The sequence below is a fragment of the Alligator mississippiensis genome, chromosome 8 (assembly GCF_030867095.1).
Source record: "Alligator mississippiensis isolate rAllMis1 chromosome 8, rAllMis1, whole genome shotgun sequence".
Classification (NCBI taxonomy): domain Eukaryota; kingdom Metazoa; phylum Chordata; order Crocodylia; family Alligatoridae; genus Alligator; species Alligator mississippiensis.
Window position 1 is genome coordinate 64,246,359 of NC_081831.1, and position 14,158 is coordinate 64,260,516.

General features: G+C 44.9%; 1 long non-coding RNA gene across 1 annotated transcript in view; it reads right to left on the bottom strand.

Annotated features, from left to right (window-relative positions):
- Positions 1-2,008: 2,008 nt before the first annotated feature.
- The window catches only part of LOC109283249 (uncharacterized), a 34,434-nt gene continuing 22,284 nt past the window's right edge, over positions 2,009-14,158 (bottom strand). Inside the window, exon 3 of the long non-coding RNA XR_009463990.1 lies at positions 2,009-6,229. This is a non-coding gene — a long non-coding RNA (uncharacterized LOC109283249). The remainder of the gene's footprint in view (positions 6,230-14,158) is intronic.

Sequence of the window (14,158 nt, forward strand, 5' to 3'; positions counted from 1 at the left end):
GCACGGCTGAATAATCACATTTGATTCTCTTAGAAAAGAGTTTTGTATGAAAAGACCTTCCCTGTTGATCACACTGTTTAATCTGTTTATTTAAGTCTGAAAATTAACCACCGAAGACACGTTCAACAATCTGCCTCTAGCAACACAGCCTCACACTCTGCTTGTTGTTCTCCCTCTCCTCTTCACAGGATCAAAGCATTAAGTATCAGAGACCAGGCCAACACTCGCACTTCAGGCACTCCAGAAGAGCAATAGAGCAATTACTTCTAACCCAATTTACCTCTTAAACCCTGTATTTCAATGAAGTGAAGACGTTCCTCAGTTCATATGCCAAGCCAGCTGCTTTGCAGGATAGCTCTGTGGAAGAAGGTGCTTTGAGGTTCACACTAGGCTATAAAACTGTCACAGTTTTGTGGAGACAGATTCTTTTCTCCATGGGACCTGTGTCATGTGTGTCAGCTGTTCAGTACATCATGGACACCCTTTGTTCCATACACCAAGACCACATGGCTTTGTGGGCATCTGCTGCTCTACACACTGTGGCTGTATAGGCCTTGGGGACATCAGCTGTTTCTTGCACCTTTGACCCTCTAACAACTACCTCCCCCTCGGAGGAATCTCCAGCTGCTCTGCTTGGGTGACTCTTCATCCCTATTGTACTGGCAGCATCCACACACTCTTGTGCAGTGCTGTTGGGGCTTATTTAGCAGTTGCTGTGTTCCACCCCACACTGGTCACTGCATGTCTGTAATGGGGGAGGTGGGGTGAAGGCTATGTTGTAATTCAACAACAGCAGCATTTCATATCGCTAGAACTTAAAATGCTTCATAGTGGTGGGAGATTCTTTCCACATCTGAGGAAGCTGAAGGCTTGCATGCTGGGGGAGCAGGGTATCCCGTGCTTGAGGGCCTGAGCAGCACCCCTTGCACACACACACAGACTTCCACAGGTGCACTTCAAGCATGCAAAGCGTCTCTGGGCTTGTCCCTAGCATTTGTTCTCAAGCACTTGGTCTCCAATAGTTGAGGGCAACAGCTGGAGATTAACCTGGAGAAGGTGGCGAGCCTCAGTGGTGAACTTATGCATCTGGAGGGTACCAACAGACTTAGATGAGTGAGGCATGGGCATTGCAGGCTCAGTACCACCCTGCCCATGCCAGGATATCTGCTGCTGTGGTACAGACAAGCTCTCAGGACAGAGGACTTAAGTGGCTTGACTAGGATCTTGGGCAGAGTCAACGTTGGTGCCAAAAGGGGAACCCAGGTCTTGTGGTTTAAAAGTTCAGTGCCCACACCAGTAACATAACAACCATTGGCTAGAGCAGCGCAGATGCAGGGGTGCAGAAGATCAGTAAAAAGCAGTTGCTTAATGATTTGTGGCCTCTGTGACACAGAACATTCATGCCGTGCCAGTAGGTGAGAACGGTAGCAGCAGCATGAATTCCATTAATGGCTGGTAATGCTGAAGTGCCTGTTCTGCACTCTCCATTGTGATGAATTAACAGGGGAGGGGAATCTCAGACATAGCAGGCAAAGTGCTTCCGAACCATTTGGAATGAAAAGCACTCGAGACAGAGAGCCCAGTGTGATTAATTGGATGATTATCTCATTCCGGTTTTTCATACTATTATCATCATGCTCTCATTACACATTTGCATGATGTGTTTCAATTTTTTGAGAAAAAAGGAACATGGCACTTTACTGACCCAGCACAGTAAACTGTACAAAACCCTCTGCTCTGCATCCTCCCCTGCACACTACTGCACCAATGCAAAAATGACCTAACACTGCTCTCTGCAGGACAGTCAGTGTCGACGTACAGCCAGAAGTGCTAAAGAAGGTCCAGCTCCACCTCTTCAGCCAGGGGGCCCAGTCTGGGTTAGGGGATGTGGCCAGGGCACCACTGTGTCCCAGTGATCCCTGGAGGCTATAAGGACCCTCTGGGGGAAACAAGCCCCTCAGATAAATTAGAGCAGCTCTCAGGGCAGTGAAACAAAACAGCCCCAGGATTGAAGAATGCAAAGGTGGCTTTATTATTATTTACTGTTCTTATTTAATAGCAATGCTGCAGTAACACTTGAAGCCACAAACTCTCCCCTGGTGGTCCCATCCTCCCTCAGAGGTGCAAAGTGCTCCAGACTTTACGACTTCTACAATCTTTTCTCCAATGCCTGATGAAGGGTGTTTGTGCCCGAAAGCTTGCAATAAAAGATTTTGTTTTGCAAAAATGTTGTTGCTCTAATAAAAGATATCATCTCTACTATGAGACCTGATTGCCAGACTTTAAGCACTTGTCTCCATCCAGTAGGAAAAAGAAAACCCCAAGTGCTTTCCCCAAGTGGATTTTACCCATAAAATGTTGCACATGGCTCTGTCTGACTATTCATCAATTCCTCATTCATTTCTTCCAGTGGGGGAAAGCACCACTCCCCTGGGTCTTGAAAGGAAGTTGGCAGCTTCACAATGATACTTATCATCCTCCTCATGCAAACTACTTCTCAGGAACAAGCTCACCTGATATCAGTTCCCAAACAGAACTGTCTGGCGCTGAAGCTGCCAGGGCTCTGAGCTACACTGTACCACACCCTGTGTTCAAGGAGGCGCTCTGGGAGTTTCAGTCCAAGAAAAGGCACTTGAGCAAAATGGAACAGTATGGTGCACTGCACTGGCCACAGCTGCTGAACTGCTTTGAGCACCCACCTGTGCAGCTCCTACTGAAGCACGATTCACTAAAAGCTCTGGCATTAGCTGGACCGTGATGTTCTAACTAGGGCCCCTACGCAGTGTTTTCTCTAGTCCTTTTTGCTCAGTTCAGAAAGCAAACATAGCTCTATGATCCTCCCCATCAGGATCAGTGCAGGTGAAGCCTCTGTAGAGTCAGGCAAATAAAGCCACTGACAAGAATATGAGGGGTCTAGCCTGCATCTGTTTTTAAATAATTCAGCTCTACCAAGAAGGGTCAGGGCAGAGGGGTAAGTCCCCGCTTTTAGCTGTTATATTTTTAAAAGGGTTTTTTTCCCAGAAAAAACAGGGCAAGGAGAGAGGGAAGTGAGTTCAGGGGAAATTATTTTGGTCACTTTTAAACATCCTGCGAACCCAACCGAAAGGGATCTGGCTGGTGTATAAGAATTGAGAAATGAAACTGGCCACTAACAGTGGAACAGAGCAACCTGGTTTCATTGCCCAAGGGCAAGAGGCAAGAAAGTAAAGAAATGCAACTGATAAGGAAAGGTCAATCAAAGTTTAGGGATTCATACCGTGGGTCTGGGGCGGGAGCCAGGAACTCTTGTGTGTTAACCTCAGCTGTACTGCTGACAGCTTCTATGTCTCCTGGGGTTGGTGTACATCATTTCCACATTGGTGCCTTAGTGTGTAAAATGGGGATGAAATGACTGACCTGCCTACTCTTCTCAACCTATGCATGCAGACATGCTCACTGCCACACTGCCGAGTGGTTACACGTCGCTGAGATGTGGTAGGAATTACTTGCTTCTTGTTCACAGTGCTTTGAAGTTGAAACATGTGAGAAAAATGGAAGTTGCAACAAATAGGAACACTCCTTGTTATTTGAATGATCTCACACACTGGTTAGGAGCACAGGAGTAGATATTGCAAAGATGTCCCTCAATGGCAAAATGGAAATGTCAAAAACCTTGTTTTTCCTGATGCTAGACAGCAAACAATGGGCTATCAGGATTCCTTGGCTAAAATTGTGATTTTCATCAGAAGTTTAATTACATTAATTACATTTTAATAAGAAATATAACAATAATGCATTTATTGCAAAAGAGGCAGGAAGTGCTAGTCCAGCAACAGGGTCCCTCTGGGTTCAGCATTGGTTCATATGTAATGAGAAGAGCTGAAAAGAAAAGGGACAAAAAGAGACAGGGGCAGAGAGGGGAACTAATATGAAACTAATTACTGTGATGAGAACTTGCAGCATGCTGACTACCTAGATAATGCTGGTGGCAACTCACATTGCTACTGTCTGACTGGCACCCACAGTACTGATGAGAAGGCCAAAGTTGTTACTGTCCTATTTTATCTTCTGTTTCTTCTCTTGAATGGCAAAAAGCCAGTCCCACAGGCTGGCCGGGAGAAAGGGCCATGCCAAAGGGTGGCGCACTGTGGCCATCATAGAGGACATGCCGGTTTTCTGCTACTCTGTCCTCTGTCTTCTATTGATATGAAACCCAATGCATTTATGTCCTCCATTTTTCTCTTCAACAGAAAAATAGAGGACATAAAGGCATCCAGTTTCATATCAATAGAGGACAGAGGACAACAGGACTGTCCTCTATGATGGCCACTCTAGGTGCACACTGACAACCCAGCTGACACAGGAAGAGGGAACAGTACTAACATTAATAGCATGCTTTCAGGAGAGGAGACAAGATTTACACTGAAGTGAAGCCATGTCTGTCTGTGACTATCAGCTCAAGGAAGCCCAGGCCAGTGACCTCTTGGCTGCATCTTGTTTTTCTTTTTTGCTCAGTTCATTTCTGTGGCTCGCTCAGTCATTAAGACCTAAACAGTTTTGGAGGTGATTTCTGAATGCTCTGCTCAGTGTTTTGCATTTGTTAAATTGCTTCTGTGGCTTTTGCCACTGGCATCCTCCCCAGACACTGTCTCTTCTCTCCCAGATGCATACAATATTCTATGTTTTCTGCTTCCATAGGGTCCTGCCTACACCAGCCTTACTCCACAGCTTCAGCTTCAGATTCATCAAAACAATTTGCTTCCTTCTAAGAAAGGGGTAGAAGACCAGCAGCCATGCAAACCTCTCCTCTGAAATAGGTTTGGACCAGACAGGTTTGACATAGCCACTAAGGATCTCCTGCATTTAAGAATGGAAATGAAAAGGAGAGGGGACATCCCCATCCTGTAGTGCTGGTGCAGCCCTGATCCTTCTCTGAGCAATCCCACATCTTCTCATAGCTACTTTTTCCTGTCAGCATCCTGCCTGGCACAGCTCAACCTGCAATAGCTGGCCGTGCCTGTTTCTAGCCATTCTGCCTGCCATCTGTTCATCCTTTTAATGGTTCTTAATGCATCTTTCCTTGATCTTAACATTTATCATTTGAGGGCTCTCCTAGACAAGCATGCCAATGGGGAAATGTATTATTTGTGGCTATTACCTAGTCCTCTAGTTTTACATCGCCTCAAAATAGGATGATTCTTTTGCATTTGTTCTTTTCATCAAAAGACTCATAAATCATTCGGCAGAACTCACGCACCTCTTGGAAAACAACCACCTTTGACAGGAAAGCTGGCTGTGTCTTAGCCTACAACCATGCTGCTCTAGCTGTTTGGCACCAGGAGCAAAACAAATTCTCCCTTGCCCTACACAAAAGCAAAGGTGATTCTTTTTTATTGCAAACCAAGTGGAAAATTAGACCCAGCTGTGTCCAGCTGAAGCTGCTTGAGGAGGTTCAGGCAGGGACATGGACATTATTGCCTGGATTGGAACTGGGGGCTAGCATCTCCTTTTGTAAGGAGGATCTTCACTGACCATGTACCCCAAAACCTCACTTTCATGACTTGTACAACACGATGTAGTGTCACATTGGGCATTTATTTGTTCCATACAGGCTCCAAGAAAAATGTCCCCATGCCAAATGTTGGCCAGTCACTCATCAAGCTATAGACCAAGCCCAGATCTGCTTAGCTGGTGAGTGGTGTTGCACACACAGGCCAAGCCACTGACTGTACAAGTTGCAGGACAGCATTACTTTTCTCCCCTTTTAGTTGAATCATCCTCAGATCTATGAAACTTTGCTCCCCAGTAGAGGTGGAAGCCCGTTATCCCAATTTTTATCTTTTTGTAAATTTGTAGACGCAGGAAAAGAGCCTTTGACTGTCTGTGTATGCTCAGTTCTTTTCATTACATACGCTTATACTGGTGATCTTGGTCACTCGAAGCAAATTGTTCCTACAGTTGTTTGGAGCTACTGTTCACTTTCAGGTGCTTGAGAAAATACTTAACTCATCTGGGCATAACCTTGCTTTCCACTGGGTGCGGTATCTCTTCTAGACAATGTACAAGGCAATCCCTGTTAAAGTCCTAATTTCCTAGACTGTTCCTCTAAATAGCTCCTTGGACCTGGGTCAGGCTGGCTCCAAAGGTTCCCATGCCCTTTCTACTTCTGACAGATAAAGGAGGTTCTGGTTTGCAAGCACGATTGCCAGACTGTCCAGGAATCCCATCCCTGGCTTGTACCGCTGTCACCCTGTTGACATGCAAACAAAAATACAATTATTTATAAATAACACAAGAACCTTTAGCTGGTTTTAGCTGTTCATGTTTCTATTTGTAATGGATGTTGATGAATCAACACTTCCCATCCTTCCCCTCCTAGTACATTCCTTATCTAAGGACACGCTGCCCTTCCTGCTGGAAATCCTGCTTTGCCTTTGGAGACCTTCTCCTTGTCCTGGTCGTGGCTACTAATACTATAAGGAACATTCTGGAAAATATGATTTGTGCCCTTTCCTAGGTCCCCTGTCATGATACCCTGGTGGTGGAGGTAATTTTCTAATTTCTTGTTAATTGCTAAGAAAGTTTGCATTAAAAAGGTAGGTAAACCATTAAAAATTTACCATCCAGCTTAGAGTCTATGGTGAGCCACGATAGGCCAAAAAGAAAGATAAAACATTTTATTTTGGGACCTGTAGTATAGCATCATCTCATATAGCATTGGGCACCCAGATAAGGCACACTGCGGGACCCGTGACTCCTCTTGGGCTACCATCAGGTTGCTTAATTTCAAGCAGAGCATTGCATCCTTGGACCTCCTGTCTCCATGGATTGACTTACATCCACAGATCAAGATGTAGCGTTACTTGCGGGGACACACAAAGGCCACTTCTGTCTTAATCTTGGGGAAAACTGAACTGTTTCATAAAATGCAAATTAACCTCATTGCCAAAGTGGCCACCAATTGGGCAAATTTCAGGAATCTGAAGCTGACATAAAAATAACTGCTCCTGTTCCAGCATCACTTGTTTTGTGTGATTCCCTTGAAAAGAGGTTGTTGACACACAATGTGTTTTGACAGAATTTGGCAGAAAGTAGAGAAGGAAAATCAGATTATTCAGAATAGCTCATCTTGCTTAGCTTCAATCAAAGAATTTGTGCAAATGCCTTAGCTGTTATTACCATAAATAGCTATCTGAAGGTAAGGCTTTTCTGAGAGGCTTCATTGGCACATTTTATATTTCCGTCAAAACCACATCGTGTTGATTGTAGCATTATTGAGAGGTTCCCCTGGGAATTGCAGATAGACAGTAACTTGGTTTCATAAGCCAAAACCTGATTACAAAAAAGTAAATGTGATGCAGTCAAAATGGAGAGTAAACACACAGGTGATTTTCAGGCATACAGCAAAGGGCATAGCTCTGATGTAATGACCCAGAAGTTGAAGTTGGGTCTAGCATGCATCTTTCATCAGGAAAATCCCAAGTACTTTGCAATACCAAAAATAAGAAAAGGTGCCCATGTAAGGGCCTGGTTACACACTGCACTTCGAGCTTCTCAAATGTTGCTTGGTGTTAGTGCTAGCTCGAGTTTGGAGCTGTCACAACTTAAGGCTAAAAGCCTTCTCTGACTGTCTCCCACCTGCACAGCTGTGACTTGCCACTAAAGGGGTTGGCAGGCAGGGGTTGGCAGGCAGGGGCAGGACTAGGAGCTACAGCTGAGTTGCCACTGCAGGGCTGGTGAGCCATGACAGGTTTCTATCTCTGCTCCAGTGGCAGGGGTGAGAGAGGGGTTGGGGTGGGAACATGAAGCTGGGAGGTGGATAGTTAACAGGATGGGGGTGGGTAATGAAATGGGAGGTGGAAAGGAAATAGTGGTGGGGGAAGGGGTGGTGAAATGAACCAAGTAGGCACTGAAGGATAAAATAAAAAGAAGTAAAAGAATTTAAAAAGAAATAAAGAGGAAGTAAGTTAAAGAAGGTCTCATGGTTATATAAAAGTCTGAAGTTTCCAGTTAAATACAGCAGCCAATTCCTTTGCCTATAGTGATCTGTAAAACCATTATAATATATTTTGTAGTAGTTATCAGGAATATATGTTCAGTTTGCTTTTATGAAGAAGACATCAGGTGAGTATCCAACCTGAGTACTGGTTCTGTTTCTCCTTCCTTCTTTTGACACAACTTCTTCTTGTGTCCCGTCTGAGATTGTTGATGACAGGTATTTAGCAGAATTTGCAGATTCGTTAGAGTCTGACAGGGCCATGACATGAGCACGTCTGCTATGGCTAATGCAGGAGTTGGAATTGGAACTGAAAACTATTAAATGCTCAAGGGAAAAGGGACAGCAATAAAATGGCAGTTTCTATCACAAAAGGCTATAGGTGCCTTGTAAGGCTAAGGTACTATTCACAGTACATTCCTTTTCAGTAATAATTTATTAGTAAAGATGAACAGAAATGACTTACATGTTATTGGAAGGTATGTTCTACAGTTCTGTAAAGAAGGGTAAAAATGACACACTCCAATTTACAATTGGTTTTAGTACAAGTGCTTTAATGTCTAGTGCTTATTACTGCATGTGTTAAAATCCTCTATATATTTAACTCATGCCTATTTATCTCATACAGAATATTAATTTAAGAACCCCAGAAGTAATCTACTCCAAGATAATACATGTCTCTGGCAGACGAAATCTCCTCACAGATGTTAACCAAAAAAAGAAAACCCACTGAGAATCAGCAGCTGAATTTGGCCTCTGAGGCACACTTGCTTTAACAGCACGTCTCTAAACAGGTGTTTAAATGGATTAGACCTATACCAGTACTTGCGAGTCTTCATTTTGCTCATTCTGGATTGGTGCAAATAATTCTACACAATGTCTTTTCTTCACTGCTGTCTCATTGTTCGATTAGCCTTCTTCCTGTGATCTCAGAAACACCACCCTTTGAAGACCATCCTTAGATCCATACAAACATTATGGTGGCAGGGACCTCAAAGGGCATCGACTTCAAGCCCAGGCTCAAAGCAGGATCACACTTGTGTAAACCATCTCATCCAAGGGTTTCTGTAACCTACTTTTAAAAACTTCTCATGCAGATTCTAAAACCTCTCAGGTAATGCTTGATACTTTACATCTCCATAGTAAACTTGATCTGTAGATATGCAAGCACAGATAAGCTTTAGAAGTCTCCTATGAGGCAGGCAAGCACCCTGTGTCTATATGTGCACCCATCAGGAACAAATTGACTCCTGATGGGAGCAGTTCAGTGCAGGGCTACACGTGCCCTACTTTGTCCCCCTACCGCAGCCCGGGGGAGCTCCAGGTGCCAGGCACAAATTGTTGCCCCACCTCCAAAGCAGCTGCCACCCCCAACAGGAGCTTGGGGCACAGGGCTGAGAAATAGCTGCTTGGGGGAGGGGACAGTTCACCTACCCTCTGCTGCCTGGGCTGACAAGGAGCAAACTGCTCCTGGTCAGAGGTCTACACATGCACTACTGCACAGTAGCTACTGTGTAGTCAATCTAATACCTGTATCTACAGGTAGTAACCAACCGTGTAGTAGACTAACCTACTGCACAGTAAATGCTATGCCTGTGTAGATGGTGATGCTTTACTCCACAGTAAATTAGTCTACTGCACAGTAAAGTGTCTCATATAGATGCATCAAGTAAGGAGCAAGGAAGTTAAACAACTTGTCCAAATTCACACAAGTCAGTGGCAGAGCTCTGCTTTTCTGAATCACTACCCATCAGACATGCTCCTTTGCTGCACTCAAAGGGATTAGGTATGGCATTATTATACTTATCCCTAAAGTTAGCAAAGCTTTCATATCAGTTCTTTTCTTTCGCATTAGTCCTGGTTGAGCAGGATGAATTGCACCTACAGTAGAAAGAGAAGCAGAAGGTAGGTCCTGGTGGCATCTTTGAGATGAACTGGTTCAGAGCAGTATGATTTTATGGAGGCAAAAAACTAGCTCATGAGGTGCTAGCCTCTCATAAGCCCATGCCTCTCTGAATCAGTTAGTCTGTAAGGTGCCATCCTCTCCTACCTTCTGCTGCCTTCAGACTAGCATAGGTAACAACCTCAGTAAAAACATAACAGAACTATGTATAGCCCTTTCCTCCTGTTTTGTGAGGGCCCAGATCTTTAGTTACACTTAGTCTCTGATATCAGTTGACCATTTCCCTTAGTTGCCTTTCCCCTGCATCTAGGAACTGCTATTCTTGCTAAATATTTTTTAATTAAGATATTAATATGGCTAGCAGATGGATTCTGGCCTGGAAGCCCTGATCATGGCATACCTTATGCCATGGCACTAGTGGGAATTTGCAACTAGATAATGTTCATTCAGTAACCCCAAAAGCTAGGTTGCCTCCTTTGGATATTCAAGGTTTTAAAAAAAAATTTAAGAGACCAGACACATGAGGTTTGTGGACAGAGATGAGATGAGACGATGATGAGAGATGATACACGTGGAATCATAGGATTATAGAGAAGTAGGGCTGGAAGGGACCTACCTCCATAGATCACGTAATTCAATGCCCTGACCAAGGCAGGATCATCCCTGTTCAAACCATCCTAAACAAATCCATTGTCTAACCTCTTAGCAAAACTACACAGTCAACCCCAACACAACACCAAACATTAATGCTCTAACCTGCCATAAGTAAAGCGGGGGGATCACGGCAGTCTGACACCGACAAAGCCATGTGACACAGGTCCTGTTCCTGCCCTCTTGAAGTCCATTTGGATTGGGTCAGCAGCTCACACAGGAACAAAGGCAAGGTGGATTGTCATTCTAGAGAGGCACGCCAGCATGCAGTACATTTGCTGGTTTGTGCTGACTCTATAAATATCTCATTATCAAACTTGCCAACTCATACACCACACCCTGCCTCTGGCCAAAACAACCTGCTTCACAAAGGCACTGGTTAACCATCAGCTTCAGAATATTTGATAATCAGCTATAGCACAATGAATCAAGGCAGCTGCCAAGGACCTTCCCTCTACACAAGACAAATAAGCGAAGAATTCTCCGTAAGGGCAAACTTGGCCCCTGTATACTCTGGCTTATATATACACCAGGTCCTTCCCTACAGCAACCATGATAAGATAACTGCCCTTTGGCACACTCGTTTTGTCTTGTAACAAAGCTCATGAGTAACATATAATTACACCTTTATTCAGGCCCTGCCTTCTCCCTGCTCCACCTTTTCCAGAGTTTACAGTGACTAGTACACAGCCTCTGCTCACTCCCTATCCCACCTCTTTGTACTTCTTATTTATTGAGCACTTGCCCAATTAGAGGGCAAAGAGCTCCCCTTTCCAAGAGCTGTTTATGTAATTTCATGTAATGCCCAAGATGAGTGCTAGGGATAGAGATGAGACAAAATATTTTTCCTCTGACTTTTCCCCCCCAGGTTTGCCTTGTGTACTATGACAGTGCATAGTCTGTCACCGTTTTCCATGTAGCGAGGGTTCGGCTGCTCCCCCTGCTCTGTGTGCGTGGGGTTTTCACAAGATAGCAGGAGAGAGAATGGAGACGAATGCGGTTATCAGAATACAGACATCGGCAGGGACGGGGAGGGGGCTCAGGTGTTGTACCTCAGGGGTCATACCAGAAACTACCCAGCTTCAGCCCTGGCACTGCAGACACTAGTTTTTGACTAGGCTCTGTTCCAGTTCTCAGGTCTGGCTATGTCCTGCTCAGCACTGGAAATGAAGCTGGGGGCAAAGTGTTTTTACTTCTACAGTTCATCGATTCTGAGGTTGGGAAAGACCTTAGCATAAGTTTCAGCACCTGGATATGGTTATCAAAGATATTCCCACATGATATCTCTATGAGGACCTGCCTTTTTCCCCTGGGCAGACCCACTACTCTCCTGTCATGAGGAGAGGCCACAGAGCTGCTCTCCAAGGATTTCTCCAGCATAGGAGGAAGTCCTAGCTAGCCCAATTTTCCAGGTTTTGGTCCAGAGCAGGGGTGGGCAATTATTTTGGGCACAGGGCCATTTATTGTGTTTTGGCAAGCCATCGAGGACCACATGAGAGGCAGCCCAGGGCAGATAAATATTAATTTTCTAAATGTTTTTAGGGGCCCTGCAGGATGGATTGAATGGCCTGGTGGGCCGCATCCAGCCCCCAAGCCTCATTTTGCCCACCCCTGGTCTAGAGTGGGGCAAGGGAGCCATTATCTGATACAGAATCAGGCCCCTAATCTTCCCTCCCTATCTATTCTGACTATACATTGGTCTTTGAGGTGGCTTTACCAGGGATTTACAAGTTTAGGCACTGTTAAGATCCTGTGACAATACTGCTCTGGTATGTCTTTTCAGGAGAAATCAGGTCTGCACATCATCTGACCATATGACGCATGCTTATTTTGCACTAAGACAATCGCCAAGTTCAAAACTGAGGGTTTCATATCTTATATAAAATTGATTCTCCCATCCCATTCCATCAGTGCCTTCAGAATGAAAGAAAAAAAATCATTTCATGGGACGACTCTGGTTTTTGTTTTGTGTTTTTTGTTTTTGGGGGCAGGGAGTTGGAGGGAAGGAAGACGAAAGATTCCTAGCTGTGTCCCCCAAATCAAATGCCTTCCTGTCCACCTCTCCATTTGTTTAGCTCCCAGAAGGCTGAGGTTTTTTATTCCCCGGATGTTCTGTTTGGCACCAGTGGATCCTGGTTGTGATAGACCACAGAGTGAACATGAGCCCTCAATGGGATGGCATAGCAGCTGGTAGTGCAAATAAAACACTGGCATGCACCTACCGACGCATATCAAGCAAGACTAAGGGTGTCATCCTCCTGCTGTACTTGGCTTTGGTGCGGTTGCATCCAGTTATGGGCACCGCACTTCAAGAAGGATGTGGAGAAACTTGAGTGAGTCCAAAGGAGGGCTACATGTATGATTAGAGGGCTGGGGAGCTGGCCTTATGAGAAGAAGCTGAAAGACATGGGGCTGTTTAGCCTGGAGAAGAGAAGACTGAGAGGGGACTTGTTAGCAGCCTACAATTATGTAAAGGGTGTACATTAAGTCTTTGGGGAGCATCTGTTCACCAAGGCACCCCAGGGGAAGACAAGGAACAATAGATACAAACTGCTAGCAGATTGATTCAGATTGGACATAAAGGAAAAAATGTTTATGGTTCGAATGTCCAGGGTCTGGAACAGACTCCCTCCAATCATCTAACCTTGAAATCTTCAAAAAATGACTGGAGGCACACCTCGCTGGGGTCATCTGACCCCAGCAGTCTTTTCTGCTCAAGTGCAGGGAGACTGGACCTGCTAATCTGGTGAGGTCCTTGCCAGCCCCGAACATCTAGGAATGTATGAATCTTGCAGACTGTGGATCACCCCGTTCAGGTACTCTGGAACGTTAAACTGGAGCTAGTTATCTCAAAACTGGGAAGTTGCTTCATCTGTTCAAGACAGGATGTGGGATATATTTGCATGGCCCATTGAGACATATTCCTAGCCTCTTCTCATCAGCAAACAGGGGACAGACTGACTCCCACTCAGGACCTTGCTGCATCTGCCAAAAAACAGCAGCATGGAAAAAGGAACTTGTATTTTTATTTCAGTAAGTTACCAGCACAGACTTAAACCACAACCCTGCCTGGACGCCTCTGATGGCTCCTTCGTGCTCCTCTGCGGATAGGGGTGAAGCAGAATAGAGTTCCTGAGAATTCTGCTAGTGGCATCGTGTCGGCATGTGTGGCCCTATGTTATCTCCACACGGGAAGCCCTGCCAATGGACTGCTGGAGACAGGACTGGCCTCATGTTGGCAGCAGGTGGCGAGTACCCAGCATGCTCTGCATTCTGGAATATGCGGACTTTGGTGTAGACTATAGGCTGTATCAGGCTGAGGTAAATGAGAGCATCCCTGAGGGCTGCTGTAGTTTATGGGTTTGCGCCCATGGTCAACAATTTAGGGTTCTTTCAGACCAAATGATTCTTGCATTTCTACACAGCCCCTGCCAAAGCAGAATTTCATATTGCATTAACAGGAATTAGACATCTCATTAGCAGATTTAAAATTCAATCTGAAGTCTCTGGCTCCATCTGGCTAGGGGCAAAACACAGTACTTACCTAAAGCTGTATTTTATTCTATTGCATTTGAAATATTTTTTCCTCTCTTGTCTTGGGGAAGTTGCCAACTTAGCTCATCCAAACA